The sequence below is a fragment of the Pungitius pungitius genome, chromosome 3 (assembly GCF_949316345.1).
Source record: "Pungitius pungitius chromosome 3, fPunPun2.1, whole genome shotgun sequence".
Classification (NCBI taxonomy): domain Eukaryota; kingdom Metazoa; phylum Chordata; class Actinopteri; order Perciformes; family Gasterosteidae; genus Pungitius; species Pungitius pungitius.
This window is the reverse complement of record NC_084902.1, coordinates 11603266-11622494: the sequence shown is the minus strand read 5'-3', so window position 1 is coordinate 11622494 and position 19229 is coordinate 11603266. Positions and strand designations below refer to the sequence as shown.

At 39.4% G+C, this 19229-nt stretch overlaps 1 protein-coding gene across 2 annotated transcripts in view; it reads left to right on the top strand.

Moving 5' to 3' along the window:
• The window catches only part of lrfn1 (leucine rich repeat and fibronectin type III domain containing 1), an 83715-nt gene that overhangs the window by 39388 nt on the left and 25098 nt on the right, over nucleotides 1-19229 (top strand). For both annotated transcript variants that reach the window (XM_037462677.2, XM_037462668.2), the window contains exon 2: nucleotides 1924-1975. The gene's annotated coding sequence lies outside the window, so the exon portion shown is untranslated. The remainder of the gene's footprint in view (nucleotides 1-1923; nucleotides 1976-19229) is intronic.

Here is a 19229-nt window from a genome sequence, read left to right as displayed (position 1 = left end):
AGAAAGCTGCCCATGGACGATACGTACTGACATTTTGAAAGTAAAGGATTTAAGTTTCTAAAAAGCCTTCCGAAAACACCTACACAATGATATATCACCAATTCCTTAATATCATCAGGTTGGTTTTAGAGAAGCTAAATGAAATATCACGCTCATGTTGAGTTAGCTCTTGCAGTTCAGAAGTGGGTTGCAAAAATTACATTAAATGGAAGAAGAGTCATGTCTCTTTTTAAATGTAACGGGTGGCTTACTAAACAACCTTTAAAGGTTGCTCTCAATGTCCTTTGTGGAGGACGCACTTGTTTATAGTTATCAGAAGTTAGGGTTGGTAAATATGTCTTGCTTGGACAAACAAACTGTGTTGCTTCGGCTCGGGCTGATACAAAAAGGACCAATGAAATCCTAATCAAGATTGTTGCTTTGGCAATTAAATCTGACAGAGGAGAATCGGAGAAATTCCTTCGTTTTCAGAAAACAGGTGGAAGTGGTCCCTTTTTCTTCATTTACAAAAGCTGCAATTAACTCTAATAGCCCCATATACGCCTTTAGTTGTGCACTTGGGGAAGAGAAAACAAATGGTGGCTCCCTTGAATTGTTTGGGTCTATACACAATCTTGCAGCGGTTTAAATCATTTCCAAGAAGTTTATTTGTTTACTCTGAAAACCATTTACAGCTAAAATGTTTAGTGTGGCGGTTTTCTGCGTGTGAGATTGATGACATTATAACCAAGTTGTGCATGAAAGCACTGCACCAGAGACACTTAAGGTTGGTATTTCTTACAACTGGTTATTTTCATTTTCAGTATTTATGTGCTCTCAGTTGATAAATCCACAGAAAAGATAAGTAAGATAAGTCTTATCATGGAAGTTAAATGCACCCAGATTTTCTCAGGTAAGTGACAGGAATAACTGTGGCATTTTTTTTTTCTCTTTCCAGAGCTCAATACACAAGAGTTAAAGGGTGAGAAATGGAGTGAACTGTGTGTTCATCTGCTGTGACACGAGCCACAATCGATGGCGTGTCTGACTAATGCCCTTCTCTCTATTAAATTTGGAGGAAAAGAAGTTTGGAAAAGTAACACTGGTGCAACACCAGCCAAAATAGTGTTATGTTTATCAAACTCTTTCACTGTAAGCTAAATTCAATTTTACGTTTATGCCCCTGAATGGAAGACAAATATATGAAATATTTTGAGCTTTTTTGTGCATATGCCTACAAAAATGTACACAACAACAAATGATAATGGACAATGTATTTTCTTTAAATAAACGGGAAATATTTACACACAAGTTATAAAAACTTGTTTAACACCTTAGCCTTTTAGGTTGAAGACGGTAAATGTTAATCTTGATCAGCAGTGGTACACATTGGTTAGGCCGCAAATCAATGCATCTGTTAGAATGATCTAATAAGGGGATTCAAATTAAACTTAATTTTTGTGGCTCGTGCGTATAACACACATACAAGCTTCTACTCATTGCATTTAATCCAATATGTGTGGCTTATGCATTGGATCTGTCTACTATGATGATCTAATCATACACTGTATAATGACACATCATTATATGAAGTTCTATTCCTTAAATCCATTCATAGCATTTGAAGGCTGTGATGACTAAAAGTACACATGGGAAAGGAAAAACAAACCATAAAATGTACATGCAGGAAAGCAGGACATTCTTTGTCAAGAAGGCGGCCATGAAAAATTATATTTCCATCATTCTTGTCTCTTAAATTCCCCTCTGTGCTAAAATGGTTTGTTCCGCTGCATCAGAAATATCTAATTTGAATTGAGTCTGGGATGAAATCAAATATTTAACTGTAAATTGAACCTTTTTATGATTCTGACACTATTATGACTGGTGCCCCTGATGCTATTCATACTTGCACATTAAGGTGTGACCATTTATTTCTCTCTGCAGACTGCTTTGAAGTGAACCCCGTGAGGAGGATCCAAAACGACCCAATATTCCGGTGAGTTTCCAAATTGAAATTAAAACCGTCTTCACATTTACATAATATACTACCAAACATATCCCATCCAAACTGAGAACATGAGCAGCAACTGATGGGCCAAAGGGGAAAGAAAGGTAGAGTGAATGAGACTATTTACCACTCCGTTGAATTCACACAGAATGGATCGCGGCCTCCAATAACATCATGGATTGAACACGGCTTCTATTTGTCACATTTGTTCTGGTGCTGAAGCCGCAAAATCTGTGCAATCCCTTTTTTATGAATTTGCCCTTGAGTGTTGATTCCGCAGGGTCAGTGTGTTTGTCTCCCCATGCATGCATATTCTCTCTACATCTCCCACAGAGGCAAAACCCTACAGTTCTACCCTTTTTGTTTCCCTTAACTCCCACACATTCAGCATCTCGTTCTTCCCCCCCCCCACCCCCCTGTCGCGCGTAGACTTAAACACATGTTCACATGCAGAGGGAGAGCTTGCGCAGAGTGACGCTGTTAGCTATCCTCTCACATAGGAGCGGGGCTGGGCTGGCGCCGCGGCTGTTTGCCTCGTAGCCTGCACAATGGGAGTCGGCTCCATTATCAGAGCTGCGGCTTCGCCACCCTGCAGCAAACCCCGCATCCTCGGCTCCAGCCGGTTTCATTTCTTATCTCAATAGGGGAAACAGCCCCTCTGATGAACGGCAGGAAAGCACCCTGGGCTGCCGCGAACACGGATTGAGAATACATGCAGTAGATGGTTTGATGAACTTATGAACGGGCATAACATTAATATTCCTCACAGGAATTTGCGGTTGGTCATACGTATTCAAGGGAATTAGTCTTATAGTCTGAATAATTATTCGTGCAAGGGAAGCTCTCTGCTCCATTAATTCAGCGGTGAAGCAATTATTTACGGAGCCACCATCAAGGACATATCAAGCATTGAATGTCACATGATTTGTTCTTCACATTCTCGCCATGTAGGCAGACAGACAAAGACAGTTGTTTGATTCTTTACATAAATGTGTCAAAGAGCGTTGCTTTAAATTATTAATGACATGCACAAAGAAAAAAAGGTTCTTATATGGTTCTTTAGAAGGCAATGTCACCTTCTTAAGAACCATTTTATCTATTAGATATCTTTTCATTTGGTTCTTTGGGATATTGAAGGGTTCTTAATTCATGTCTGAGTTGTTGAAAGGGGGAGGATGGGGAAAAAAACCACCTCTGTGCCATGATCCGTGTTAGCTAGTTAGCTGCTATCAGCATATACACGGCTAATATTAATAATATATTAGAAAAACAAAGTCCTTGCTCTGACTATTTTGGTACTCGGGTCCAAAACAGCCTCTGCAAAGTCAGGGGAAAGTCATGGATAAAAACATTAAGCACCAATCACAAATGTGAGATATCGGTCCGGCCCGCCTTCCTCCACGTGACACTCGTCCACCTTGACTTGTAACCCCCAACTAACAGCGGTCCAATTAAGGTAAGTGATGGGAGCTATTGGTTATTACAGCAAATTGTTGCTCTTTTTTTTGCCATGTAAGTAGTTAATTTAAGCTAATGCTAGTTAGCTAACGTTAAGTTGTTAGCCTAATAGATTGCGCGCGTGGGGGCATAGGCCGCTGTCCATTTCTCGCCCTGGTCCGGGCGGGGTGGCTGTGCTTCGTGGGTCGCTAAACATCAGGGTTTTTGAATCTGGACCCTCCCCTGAGACCTGTTGTCCTTGGGCCGCCCTACGAGGGGCTCGTGCCACAGACAACACAGATCACTGAGCCACTCTAACTCCTCCACCACGTGGTTAAGGTGCCGATTCGCAGAGGAGTTTTCCTTTTTTTTATGTGGGAAACCCAAGAAGGGGCGGAAAGCCCACAGGGGAACCCCCAGATGGTGGGAGGGTGGGGGGGGCACATGAGTATCTTTTGTGTGTTCCGGTAAGTGTTTTTTTCCAACTTTATTACAAATTAGCAGAACAAAGCAAGTGGAAAGTAGCACAGTGTCTAAGGAATGTATCCTTTTCATCTCACCCATTTCTTTCTTTGGGGAAATCCAAGGCTGCAAATGAAGATGAAGGGATTTAACATACCCTGAACCATTTGTCATTTGGCTTCGGATAACCTCTAAAAGGCTCTTGAGGAGGACTCGGATGCAGAGTAAAGGTTCAGCAGACAATCCTTTATTTTCCAACAACAAATCGCAGGGAAATCCCTGAAAACAAAAAAACTCCAAATAGGGATGGACGGGGAAATACTCGGGCTACACTAGTAGCGCTGGGCGATACTAAACGAAGAGGAAATCCAACGGGGAGACGCAGGCTATAAGTACACATGAGGGAAGTGTGGGAACAGGTGGACACAATCAGGAATCAGGAGAGACAATCAGACTGGTGACACATGAGGAAGGGCAAGGAACCTGAAACGAGAGGAGTGTTAATTTCCAAAATAAAACAGGAAGTCACAAAACAAACGTGGTGACAGGACAAAAACCCAACTTGACATACAGGTGTGACACCCACATAATCTGTTAAATTATATTAGAAATATGAAATTTAATGCTATATTTATGATATTAGTTCTATGATATTACAGGTGAAACTCGAAAAATTAGAATATCGTGCAAAAGCTCATTACTTTCAGTAATTGAAATTTAAAGGTGAAACTATGTTAAATTATATTAGAAATAGGAAATATGATGCTATTAGTGATATTAGTTCTATATCATCAGATGGAAGGGCAGCGGGGGTAGATGGATGTGGTAGGATGGATGGGATCAGCTTTCCAGTCTCAGACACGTTGATGTTGACTTCCTGGATGGTCTCCTTTTTCTTCTTGTCTCTCTCCTATTTCTTTGTCTCCTTCTCCTGCATCTTCGGCCTCATTTTGTTCATCTCCGTCTTCAGGTCTTGCATCCGTCTGCCAAAAAGGCCTCTCTTTTTTTTAAGGTGTTGGCAGATGTTCTCAATGAAACAATGTTTTGTCGTCCTCTAAATCCTTATTCTGGTGATAAGGATTTGATCTCCTTTGGCGATGGTATCCTCCATCTGTCGGGTCTTTGAGATCAGGCACAACCCAGTGAAATCACTGGTAGTGACCACCTCGTGGTGGGTCTCCTCTTGGCTCTTTTGTGAAGCAGCCAGAGAATCCCTCTCGATCTTCAGCAGTTTGTGTTCTGATTCCAACTGGAGGTGTTTGGCCCGCTGCTCGTGCAGCTCCTCTTGAAGAGAACCGTTGGTGGAGAGTAACCCTGTTACTTTAGACTCCAAGGACTGTTGTTGGTAATCAAGTTCTTTGAATGTCTTTTCTTCCAGATCGTCATACTTCTTGTTGACCGTGAGTTCAGCCTTTCTGACAACGAGTTGTTGGGTGGTCTCAGTGAGCTTCAGAGACGAACCCTCCATCTCCCTGATAAGGTCTGAGAGCTTTGGTTTGTGTTCGCAGATCATCCAATGACAGGCCAGGTTTCATCAATTGGCCTACGCAGTTTATATGTAGGCATTGAGGTCACTCACTTGCCTCTTGAGGGTGTGCACTTAATTGTTGGCACGGGAAAGTGCAATATTTACATGGTCTCTCTGGTTGTTTTTGCGATTTATGGTAAATAAGACTTGTGTCTTTAAAAAGACTGTTTTTAGTAGGTAAACGACTCAATGTAGTTTTTGAAAAGAATGATGGTATCTTCATAAACACCAGAGGAAAGCCTGTGAAAAAGGCTAAAAGCCTTGAAAAAGCCTGTTGTTTGTTGGTAAACGACTCGATGTCGTGATAAATCTTTCATAAGTCTACTTAAGTCTGTAAAGGACAAACGTCGCTGATTAATTCTCTCGAGAAAAAATCCACACTTCACGATGTGAAGTCCGAAATGCAATAAACTAATTAATCAGATTTGAATGGAACTTAATGTTTGAAGAGTGGCTTTGAAGATGATGTCATGAGGTCCAAGGACTGTTGTTGACAAGTAGCCTAGCAGCTACCAACATCTTCCAGGCACTATCAGCCCTGAAGTGGTCTGTTTGCCACTCATCCCTCTTTTGTTTGGCTTACTACTCACAATATTTGAATCATTTCTGTCATGGGAATTGAAAGTATTGTACATCTTTAACGTTGTTCATTTGGTGCACATGAAATCCATTGTGGTCTTTCCATAAGGGGGGAGGGACAGACTTTTTTCATGGATGTAATTGTGGAAGAAAAATAATACATCTAGGCTTTGTAGTGTGTTTTTAATTTTCTCCCATGTTTCTCAATATTGTTTTCCCAATGCAATTGTTCTTTCTTGCTCCATTCCGTTAAAAGTCTGAGATGAAGTACAAAGATTTGACTTTTTTTCTAACAGCTTTATCATTGTCATGTGCAGCCACTTTGGTGGTAATTGTGTTTTCATCTTTCCAAGGCTCCAAAACAAAAGGTATTATGTGAACACAAATAACTTGTAATTTGATATACCCCGGCTGAATTAGTTTTTTAGTGTTTTACAGTAATTGCCAGGTAGAGCTGAGCTTAGTGATTGTAGCACCAATCTTATTTGTGGTTGAACGAATCGAGAGTAATTCATTGCCATTGTTAAAGCTCTAAAATCTTTGGAGCTTTACAGCTCATTAAAAAAAGTTACTTCAAGCCTCCATCTCTTTAAAGCTACATATTTTCTATTATAACGAATGCACACCGCTGTGCAGTAAAGATACACTTTTGATGCGGCATAACTTTATGTGTGTGTGTTACAAGGGCAAAACAAGTAAAAGAAAACCACACAGCTGTGAAGACACCTCATCAAAGCATGTTTGAGAGAGATCACCACACGCCAGGCATGGCTGCTAAACGCTGAAGATATTGATTCTGATCGTTTTTCAGATGGTTGGGGCTTACATAATGTGGCAGCGTAAGCGCTAATTGATTTTTTCTTCCTTTGAACTGGCCGTCCTGCAGGAGGAGCGCCGGTGTCTGACTTCAGCATTACTCCAGTAAGCAGAGATCAGCTGCTTCAGATACAGTGATTTGATAATGGGGTACGAGTAAAAAGTGGAAAACCACAGTATCATTAAAAAATCCCCAAAAAGTGTTTTGAATATTAACAACTGAGACTTTTAGTGAATGATGTTAAATTATGTACAGGTTGATCATTTTGGCTCAGATTATTCATTAGAATTATATTTCTTGAGAAAGTGATTGTGGTTTTCTTTTTGTTAGTAACAAAATGCTGGAAATGAGTTTGACATACATGTGAGGTGGAGGTGAGAAACTCTTCTTTCGTTTCCGCTTTAACAAGCAGTTTTATGTAGAAGTGGCAGTTTTATGCTAATCCAGTTTCCCAACGTTGTCTAGTGTGGTTTATCCATCTGTTAGAGTCTTCTATTAGCCTTGTTAGTGCAAATATGTCTACTTTGTAGAGTCTATATTGATGTTTTTTCTTTGCAAACATTATAACTCATCACAACACACACCCCAGCTCTTTAAAAACCGGAGTAGTAATGCAAATAGCTTGCTGCTTAATACTGGATATAGTTTATTTATATATACTGATCCATGTATATTTCATACTGTACATACTCTTCTTATTTGTATTTAGCACATATATATACTCTGCACTTATATATATGTGTATATACAGTATATATATATATATATATACATATATATATACATATATATATAATCTACTTTCTTGCACTTCTGGTTAGACGCTAAACTGAATTTCGTTGTCTCAGTACCCTATACTAATCTAAAATCTAACATGCAGGCATCATGCTTGTCATCATGAAAAGTAAAAAACAAATCAAATAATCTTAATATCTCGCTACTGATCTGTGTCATAAATAGTGTTGAAGGAGAGTTAATCTTATGCACACTTTGAGTAACTGAGTGACCTCTCCTTGAACTGTGTGTCCTCTCTCATTCACAAAGACACTGTTTTATTGTCTTCTATCTGTCTTTCAAACAATGATTGTCTATGGCCACACAACAGGGGCAGGGGGGCGATCCAACTGCATTCGCTCCACTTCTGTGGGTTAGGGTCAAAGTGGTAAAGGTCGCAAAGCGGAGGACGGAGCAAAGCCGCATCGGAGCCGGATAGCGGCGCACATGCTCTCAGTATAAAATATGTGTCCTAAATATGTGTCCTAAATGCTGATATGAAAAACAACCAGTAATCAATTTGGAAATTTCCAATTGAACAGCAATTTAAGCTACTTAATCCGGGCATGTATTTGTAAATCTTACTCTTGAGTCAGTGCCTCACCAAACAAGAACTTCACATCACTGAAATAGAAAAATGGTAAAAAGTGATAGTGTGAGAAAAGCATGATCAATTTTGAAAGGATAGAATGTAATGTTTCTAAGTTTTAGGGTGAATCTCATTTCTCTGTCTTACCCCTTCCCCTTACCCCTCCCCCTCGGTTTTGCGCGTTCATGTGAGGGGAAGTGGTGTCTCGATTCTCATTTTGATTAAGGGGTAGGGCCAAGGCGTAGGGCTACATAGCCCTTGAAACGAAGTTTGCGGAGGACCACACTTGAAACAGAGGGGTAACTTAACAACGTAGGAATTTCTCAAAAGTGCCGGCATGGCTGAACGTCGAACTGTGAAGGAGTCGCACAAATGTAAGTATTTTCAGCGGTTTAATTGATATTATAATTATGACACTCGTGTTTTATGATCCTTTTAATAAAATGTTCAAGTGGTTTTAATTGTAATGTTTTTGTTTTGAATCGGTAGTAAACCGCTAGCTATGCGCAATCGATATCACGACCTGAGACGACGGCATCTTCGTTTATGTCAACACTTGTCGCCTCTGTTGACGTAGCAGCCAGCTAGCGGCAAGGGATGATGACGCAACCAGTTATCGAGTGGTGTCTCATTTCTTAGAGGAACGTTCTCACCCCTACCCCCTTTCTCTCGGTATCGAGGGGCAAGGGGAAGACACAGACGAAGGGGTAGGGGAAGGGGAAGGGGTAAGACAGAGAAATGAGATTCACCCTTAGTCTGATTATCATGTTGCATTTTGATTAAACTTCTAAACAAAAAGTCTTTAAAACGATCCCAGTTCTTTTTTTGTCAGAGTACTGGTTTCACTAGTGGAAAACAAGCTAGTTTGCTAGTTAATTAAAGACAATATCTCAAAGGACTTTCTGACAGCAGCAATATTTACTCAGCAAACCATAGAGTAAATAAATGTTACGTCATTTAATTATTCCCGATTCTTTGGAAAATGCTTTTTTAAACAGTTATCCTTCCCTTGAGTTTTTCCAAAGCTTTTCCCCAGGTTATTAAACCACCCCCTTTTTTCAAAATAGAATTAAATCCATACCATAATGTTTAATAAAAGTTACCCAGCCCTAAGCAACAGTATGTGTATTTAATTAAAAGCAGCGATGCAGTTCAGTCCCTGCAGTCTCTTGCTTGTTCTAACTACGAACTTACGATTTTCTCCGGTTATTTATTATACAGCAAGAAATGGCATAACAATGGATATTAGTCATTTCTTCTGGAAACTTGTTTAACTTTTTCCCCCCATAAAATAAAATTCAGCATGGTGAAAAATATCAGCACACCAAAGTAAACATTTTCAAATTAGACTCTTTTCATACAAATCACTGTTTTGATGTGTTTTGTTGGCATCTGTTGCTTTTCTCTGGGCGCTATAATTAAGCAGGAGGAGGCCGCAACCCGTCTTCATTCTGTGTCAGTTGGAGGATCCACTGTTGCAAGACGCACTGTGTCAAAACAATAAAAGTGGAGCTAGAGCAGCTAGATTCACACACAATGAAATAAATGTTCAGTAGTGTGCATACCGGACACCTATGGCTGCGGCATAGAGGTTTTAAAATGCACAACAACACCCCCCCCCCCGTACTGTACTGCATTTTAAATTATTCATATGCAACTGTCAACATTCATCCTCCTGAAAATTAGAATATTACTTTTAACATTTCTCTGCAGTTAAAAATCTACTTTGTTTGGATGTTGAGCCCTTCTACGGGTAATGGCTAAAGTCATGACACCCCCAAATATATATGAATGCATTCAAAAACTGGGCTTGATACTTTCAATGTTAAGTTAGATTTAACAGAGTTAATGTACCTTGGGCTTCTTTCAATTGTTTTCCGACATGTTGAGAGCAGCGCTTCATCACAACATCAATAATCCATTCGAATAACTGTGAAGATATCATATTTTTCATTTTTCTCTCCTTGAGTGTCACCACCCAGGTTAACCCCTATGGCACATCGCCTGTCCTGACTACATCCTCAGGATAACTCTCATCTGTCATCATTAAAGAGCACGGATCCAGGCAGTCCGTCAAACTTTGCAGTCCAGTGAAAAGGCAATAAAAGGGCAGAAAATAGATCTCATTGATGAACAATAGATTATGATAGAGAGGTGAGCGACCTTTCCTCTAATTTGCTGCCCACGTGTGCGGCGCAGCAAGACTTGCCATCTCACACAGCAGCAAATTGCTTTCTGATCCCATAGACATGGTGCGAATGGAATGTAATCCTCTCTGATCTTCGTTAAAAGCCGCAGTGAAATGCAAATTTCTACTCTCAATTTCAAAAGTTGTCCAGAAAAAGGAAACTATTTTCATTTAAGATCAAATGAAATGTTAATTTATCAACCCTTATTCTATTAGCACACATTATTTAAATACAGTATTTTTAGGCTGTACATTTACATTCCAAAGACATACTTTTTAAACCTGTCTTGTCTGTCTGTAATATGAGATGATTAGAAGCTTTGTTCAGCCTGACGTAGGAATTCCCAACGAGTTCCATGATTTGAGAGTTCACCACCACCTTTTCATCATTTTGAGTTGGCCCACCTTATCCTCATTATCCTCGATAACTCTACTTACAAACCCCTTCTTCTGGTTGTGCCTTTATATGAACATAAATTCAAATGAATTTAGTCTTATTTAAGACTTAAAGTTAGGTAAAACTGAGGGCTTGGCCGCTTTGAGTGACAGGTGCTCTCTCAACTGCTATCATCCAGCTATTTAACTGATTTGAATATTGACTTGGTCATTTTCAGGTTTTTGTATTTAGTAAGCTTAAATTAAAAGCGATATTTTGATTCCGTTCACCGGAGCCTAATGGCACTGCAGGTGTAATATTTAAAAACAAAGGAAAGACACTCATTTTGAAAGTCAAATATATGTATTTATCAGGGACAACACTCTTTGTTCAACAGTAACACAATGTAAATGGGTCATATTTAAGAAAATATACTAATCATCTGCAGTCCGTGGGCACGTAATAAAAAAAATGTAACTGGTTAAAGAGCATTATCAGGTGGATATAGCTAAAAACAGAGCAGAAACACAAACCTATACAACAATCAGACCAATAAAACAACAAGTTAAACCAAATAACACAATGTATTAACAGACAGTTATCTTTTCTTACTCATGTAACGCTCACAACGAATAAATGAATACTTTTATTCTCTGAGCCACTACATAAGAAGTTTTCTGATGTAAAGACAAACTGCTTCTCAGTATGATGTCTCACTCAGGTGCCGTGTTCCTCTAAGGAATTGTGTCAGTGAGACATGACGTCTCTGGAGATCGGGGCATCCTGGGATGATGAAGGTAGATTAGAGTCGACTGATTAAGAGCCCACTGAAATTTAAAGTTCGGGAAGCATGGTTAGCTGCCTCAATTAAAACTTCAGGTCAGCGGTTATGATAGATCAAATAAAACAAATTGGAAAACATGATAATGTGTGCAAGCATGGCGGGGTGAGACAAAGCATAACGGGAATTAAAAACAAACGTCACGTTCCCTTTGTTTGAAATAAGCCTCTCCTGATTGTGCAGCACAACAACAGGCGCCATAAATTATTCAGGCGCTCCCCAACGGCCGTCCATTTACAGCCGCTCACTTGTGTCGGACTGAACGCGTTCTCCTGTGATCTGCCAGTTTGAAAATGGCCGCAAAATACATGTGACCTCTGAGTAGGACTCTAGCTTCAGTGTAATGCACAGCTTGTATCGCAAAGCCCCGTAATTGAAAATATTGTAGAACATCAAAATGAATGTGAAGGAGCGTTGCGGATTGTTACAGCTTTATGTAAGTAACGAGGTGCAAGTACAACACAGTAAGAGGCGAGGGAGAAATAACGGCATGCAGTGGTCATAGATAATAAGGCCCATTGTTGTATTCTAGGTCATGAAGGTCATCTCCACACAGCACAGAACGTCTGTCCCTTCGTTCACGCTGGCGCGGGGTGCGCTGCAGCGACTGCCAGGAAAAAGAGAAGATGGTTGAATGCCATCCCTGTGAAGGCTTTCGATGCTCACATCTCCACGTCTCTCCCTCTGTACTGTTTGAGGGCTGTTTGAGTCCCCTTTTTTTTGCGGATGTACGGTCGTGGCATTCGCAAGTGGCACACGACAAGAAATTCTCACAAGATCCGTCAGGTCGTCTCCACAGATTGGGACACTCCCGGCGGATTTTAAAAACATTAGTTGGCGGAGTCTGTCACTTTTTTCTGGAAAATTGTCTCCTCGCACACCAACGATTCATCGTAAAACAAAGCATGGATGAAAAGCAGACGATCTATCCTCCCGGGAGGAGCTACGGCATCAGTCGGAACGGCAGGTGACCCAAGAGGACATCTGTTTATGTTCAAGTGACGACGCCTGCTAGCAGCGGCAGTAATTATGATGGGGATCAAAGGGGGGAAGCACGTGAAGTTGTCACAGTGCAAGAACGCGTGCGTAGAAATGGTGGCTGGGTTCATCGGTCAACAAAACATCGGGCTTTAACTCAGCAGACAGGTGTTCATGTTGAGATTGCTTGACCTTAATCACACGTTTAATCGTCGAAGACTTGTCTTCTAAACTTGAGAAAAGTCGTCATTTGAAACCAAACCAAAACCTCAAAACAATAAAGAACACAGACGGTAACTGTAGTGGAGCCTCTAGGGACCTAAATGGTTTCAGGGCTTCATCGGGAAGAAGCCACAGGTCACGCATCACATTCAGCATGTCACCGCGGTTCCACTACACCTCAATTATTCATCGACAATGTGCCTTCAAAACAAGACACCTGTCATTTCGCTCCTAAATATTGTATTTGAGTAATAGAAGAAGAACTTCAGCGAGCAGACTGCAGAGCTGTAGAAAACAACTTGCGCTTTGTGCAGCGGAAATCAAATCCCCGTTGTGCAACAGGAGTATGAAAATATTCCAATTATCAACAAACTTAACTGTTAATGAAAATCACAGCTGCACTGTACAAAGCACATTCAGGGTTTGCTGCAGTTACCGTGGTCGCCTTCAGTGTCACATATGAAAAGCAATTAATCTCTTTAAATTGAATTGCAAACATCTCTTTAGATACCAAATTGTCTTCAGTTGAATTCAGCCATGCTTTTTTAATCAGAAATGCAACATTACAGCTGTTTGAGAGATAAACAAAAGTAAATCCCCCTCTTGTTATAAACCTAATTGTGGCGTAGTAATTTAGTCTGCATATTGCTCATTTGCATATTCTGCATTTGACAGTTACTGCCGTCAAGTGTATATCGTTCAAAGACAGACGGCAAGCTGGAGAATAGTACTTTAATGTCAGTTGCCAATTTAATAGTTCTCTGAGCACATGCAGTCATCAAAAGGACTTACAGAAACAAATTAAGGTCAAGTCCCTTATAAGATAGACACTACCCAAATGAAGCTATCAATAACTCTAATATAGAATAATCGAATCACTTTCCCTGATTGATTCTGTCTGATGGTAAAATTTCTTTCTTCTGAATCTCAAATGAGAAATGGCCACTTTCTGTTTTTCCCCTTCTATGTGTGAATTTGAGCAGGATGAATACTAAAATAAAAATAAACTCAAGTGTATTTATTAATCAACACTATATTTGTTTAAAAATTAACCAGCCACACAACTCGTCACTATGTCATGATTGGAACTTCTTGGTCAGTCACACACATGTGGCAACACTGTTAACAGAGCAGCACCCGGTTTTGGCACGAGGACACGACTCTTTGTTACATTCCCGGCCTGCGCCACTTCCCCCGTGTCCTCTCCTCCTGGCAAATGAATTGGAGCGGGCTGACATTTCATCAGATATGCACAGCAAAAATTGGATACTATTCTAATGAATAGCATTACCGATGGTGACAATCTACAAGGTGGTTCACTGTGACATTTTACTCATCTTCACCACGAGGCGTTAATTTACAAAAGTTTTTTTTCCAGAATGGAGCAGATAAACGTTCAAACAAAACTACAAAAAAGATTTTTAAAAATTAATTTTCTGATTCAGATTTTCAAACTTTCGTGGTCTACATCCATCACAAGAATATTTACTAAATATTATGAGAAACATTTGTCAAAATACTCCAGCAGTTTTCCTGGCTTTTGAGTCAGAATCCAAAAACATTTCAATTTCTGATCATTAAACTTTTCAAAAGCTTGATCTTAACAATTTTGGTAAATGATTTAAGTAATATTTTGAAATATGTCCTCTTCTTTTAACTAATGTTAGGATGTGCTCCTTTTCTCTGTTTTATACAATGTTAATACTTGCAATATTTTTGCATTGATACAAAACAGGTTTTAATTGGACAGATTTTGCTCTGTGCACTATTTTTTACTATTTCGGGTCATTTTACAGACAGTTATACTAAGCGAATGGTACAAATTATCCTCGGGTGATTTACTGATCATGTATTATACAATAATCTGTCTAAAAAAAAAAGATATACAATTTGCCTTTGAAACCCACACACACACACACACAGATAGTGGGCTGACCATTGAGAGAAGCTTGGGTTTCAGTGTCTGGCTTGAGAACACTTTGTCACGCCAATAAAGCATTATTAATAAAAAGGAATAAAGAAAGCAATCAAGTAATCAAGGTGTTTCAAAATAAATACAGCTACAACTCTTCACAATGTTTTAACAGTCAACGAATCTTAGAGGGGAAATAACAAAAAAAGAAAAACCAACAGAATTCGGGCCTGACATCAAATATCCAGCTGGTGTAAAGAGTCGAAATTTGAAAGTTGAAATTGAAAGTAAAAAAAAAAAACGCTGATTGCTTTCTCAAGGTTAGAAGAGACCATATGTCATCGTCACGTTCACTGGAGGAAGACAGAGCAGTTACACATTGATACATGTGGAAAGGAAAAGATTTTAATCCAAAAAAAAAACCTGAAGAATATTCTGATGCATGTTAACTGCTATTTTAAAGGCTGGAACGAGTGAGTGTTCACTGGAGAAAGAGATATATCCTGTTTGCAAATGCTGTGACCAGGTTGGATCATCCAGGAATATTACCATGCAGAGATAAGTGAGCCTGAGAGTGAAGATTTAAATAGAGTGAAACCAGTGTGGCCTTAGGGGTTGACGGGAGTTCACTTACATATATTTGTTGTAGCTGTACAGAAACATTCATGATGTTTTAACGGTTATCGAACATTTGGTGACGGAATATTTATTTTGAATGAATCAATTTTGAACTTTTGTCCCTGGTTTTTTAAAATTTTGATTGAAAGCACTTGTGCCAATTCATGCCAAGTTATTTAATGGGGAAGGAGCTGAATCCAGCCATGTAAAACACCACACATAATTTACAGTCAAGATGATGCACTACTCCAGCAGCAAGAAAAATTATGCTCTGGACCATTGGAGGTTAGTAACTGTGACATAAAGCCTTTTTAAAGCCTTTCAAGCCGGATGACCTGGTCTGTAGCGTCGACCGCCTCACCGGCCGTCTCATCCGTTTGATATGGGTTCACATATGATGCACTATTATTCATGATAGTCAGCAGTTTAGGGAAACTTTGGAGAAATAGATTTTTCAAAAGCTTTGGAGAAAGAAAGTTTGTTTGAAATATATGGATGATGTAATGTTGTATTGTAATCAAGGGCACAGTACAGCTCTTGAAAAATATTTAGTCCCGGTTATTAAATACTGGCTGACTGCGGCGCACCAAGAGAGCTGCAAAGTGACATACAGTACATTTAAGATTTTTCTTATGGCACTCTAAAATCTCTGAAGGCCCGACAGTGAGCCATTGACGTTTTCAGAATCTAAGCTCTGGATATTATTCATGGAAAGGCTGAGCATATGTAAAAGGGTCTATTTTAACATTTTATAGAGTCCCAGTATCTCACCAGAGGTGACTTGTACCACCCCTCACAACTCCATATCCATTATAGATGGATGGCTCAGGCAGGCCAGCGGTATACACATGTTTACAACTGTCAAATGCACCAGTAGGAGTCCTGGAACAAATTTCCAAGACCTTTTTGTAACTTTATCTCTCAAGTATATCAATAATACATACAGGTAAATGTGCCCGAGTGCACCCAATCAAAAACATGGCAGAATTCACACCCAAAAAGGGTGCTTGAAAGGCTGACTGGAGGATTTAAAAGGATCTAAAATTACATTTATATTTCAGGAAAAAATACAGTACACGCGTGTGGTGAAAAATAATTTAAGATTACTGTGAAATACAAGAAGGTTAAACTCTGTTTTGGTGTGAAAAATCCTTTTGATTGTGTAGTTCAAGACCAGGCAGAGCAGTGAGGTGTTATGGGCTTTTCACTTTTGAGTACAAAAGCTTCAAATGTGATTAATAGTTGATGTTTGGAGACTGGTGGTTTTGAGCATTTGTTTTGAGAGCAGTTTCTTTCCCCACTTCTGAGACACTCTTGAGACTTTGACGCCAAGGCTTTTTCATCTTACGTTCAGTGTAATTTATTAAACAACTCAAAAAGAATTCTTTTGTGTTTGGGAGGGTCCATGCAGGCACAAGAGACAAAGCAATTATTACTATATAAGCAATTTTCCTAATGGAGAAACTACCAGTTTTCCTGTCGATCCGCAACATACATTAAATTAGTAGTTCCTAAACCTGGGGGTGGCGGTGGGCAGCTTCATCAAAAAAATGTATTGTAATTTATTCGCTTTTGTTTTTCCTAAACGAAAGCGAACATTTAACCTTGAAAATATGTTAAACTATTAAGTGATATGTAATCATTTCATGAATAATACTAAATCATTCTGATGCAATAAATTAGAAAACAAAGAAGGAATGACCCCTATTTCTTCAGAGGGGGGGGGGTCTCATAATATCCCTTTATCCTCAAAGGGGGCCGTTACAGAAAAGGTGAAGAGATAAAAGGAGCACTAGCAACAGTCATGTGTCTACTCTGCACAGCTGGACTCAGGTACGGTGGTCCTCTGAGCTACATCCTAACACTCGTTTCCACCAGAATGCCAACAAACGGATGTAGAAGGTTTTTCAGGTTCACCGGCTCAGATAAACTTGTTGTTGTAGCATTCTAGCTCAAACCTTTATGTTGGTAAAGAGAAAGTCACAGGATCAACACAGTCATCATCTAGCATGGCTTTCTCTTTCAGGGTAATGCAATGTCAGGTCCAGATTTTCAGAAGCACAACCCTGCACATACTGTGGTGGAGCCTTCACTGTAGTTCTGCTTAAAGGAAAGCCAATAAGAAAAATGATATAATACATTTAGGGGGGATTCAGTATCAGTGAAATAAGTGCAAGCTGAAGAAATTCAATCATCTGCATTGCATATATCATGTGACATATTGGGAACTGTCTGATGTCAAACCTCTGCTCTTCTGTTTGGTCTCTTCATCTTGACTCACGTCTCGACAGACACATCCTGTTACACTTGGCAATAACTTCAGGAATGAATAATGAATTTCAGAAGCCTGAATATTTACCAGCCTGGAGAGAATATGTATGTTTTCATGAGGTGCAAAAAAAATGAACAAATCTTTTTTTAACCTGTTTTGTTGGTGACCGCTGCACCAACATCTCCATAACCTGTCAAAGTGACAGCTCTGGCGACGCTTGGGCACAACTCAGACATTATTTGCAGATGGTAAATAAGGAGAAATATCTGGATAGCCAGCGTGATTCATGGTTAGTCCCAGCTCATGTTTACAGACAAGTTGTCACATTCATTTAGCAAATTACGCTCGTGCTCGGGGCTCAGTAAAATGGTTTTGTCCTCCTACTTTAGTGGGGGGAAAGTGGATTGTGATAAATAAAATTGTTTTTCTCTCCTTAGCCTTCAAATCTGTTGATACAGTCCCTCTAAATTTTTTTTTTTTCAATTTAAAAAAAAACTTTCAAACAGCCAAAGGCAGCTCCTACTTTCGCATAACCCTGCTTGGAGGCTTTAATGTTGCAAGATATGGTAATACTTGTCGTACTAAGCCCTTGTAATCTTCATGCTTGAATTTGTGAACAGAGGGCCATGCCTTTTCTACACACTTTAAATACTGATGGCATAATATAAACATGTGGAAAAAGTCGGTTGAATTCCACCGTGGGTTTAAATGATCACAAATAGTACGATGCAGCAAACTGTCGCACCAATGTGGAAGGGCACTAATTGTGAATGATTAAAAAGTCAACAGTTACAGATTAAGGTAAGATCCATAAGTATACTCACTCCTGTATAATACATTTTCCTGAATAGTGCAGACCAAATGCTTATGTAGCAGTCAGTGAACTATGAAATCACTTGTTTTTTATGAAGCTGATTTGCATTCTCAGGTTAAAGCTCAATGGGGCAGGAGAGTACTTGTTAAAACCTTCATTTGGTAGATCACATCCGTCTTTTCTTATTAGACTGCACAACATGATAAAAAGAAGACAGCAATACCACCTTAAACAACCATGGGAGATACACATCTGTATCGTTCCTCATCATGACATGTTTAAAACATTTTGCTGCTGAGTTAAGGAAGTTAAACACGAACATTCAACCAATCAATCCAGAATATAGCACAGCAAAAATAATCTTTAGAATCATTGTTGTTTTAGGTTAAGAAAACAATGGTGTGAATCTTTCATACCACGTATATAAGTTGCATTCCAGTATGTGCACTCAGTGTGTGTACTCCAGTATATGCACTTTATATGCAGTCACCTAACTTCTTATAAAACGTTGTCTCGTTGACGTGACATCCACATGATTCATTCCCAAATATAAACTACACCATGTTGTCTAGCAATGGCCCCCAAAACCGGTACACAGTGAGATTACGTTTTAAAGACCAAATTGCAACACTGTCCATTGGGAATTGGGGAAATGTGAAATCTAATCTTTGAGATCAATTTCTTATATGTTAGAATATAGCTTGATTACTCAATTACAAACACTGAGGATGTGAAAAGCCTCCCCCTGGTACTGCATAGTGTCAAGTAAAATCCCAAAATCACAACTCAAGTTACACTTATTAGCTTTTTTCAGGTTTGCTAGGTTGTCATGAAG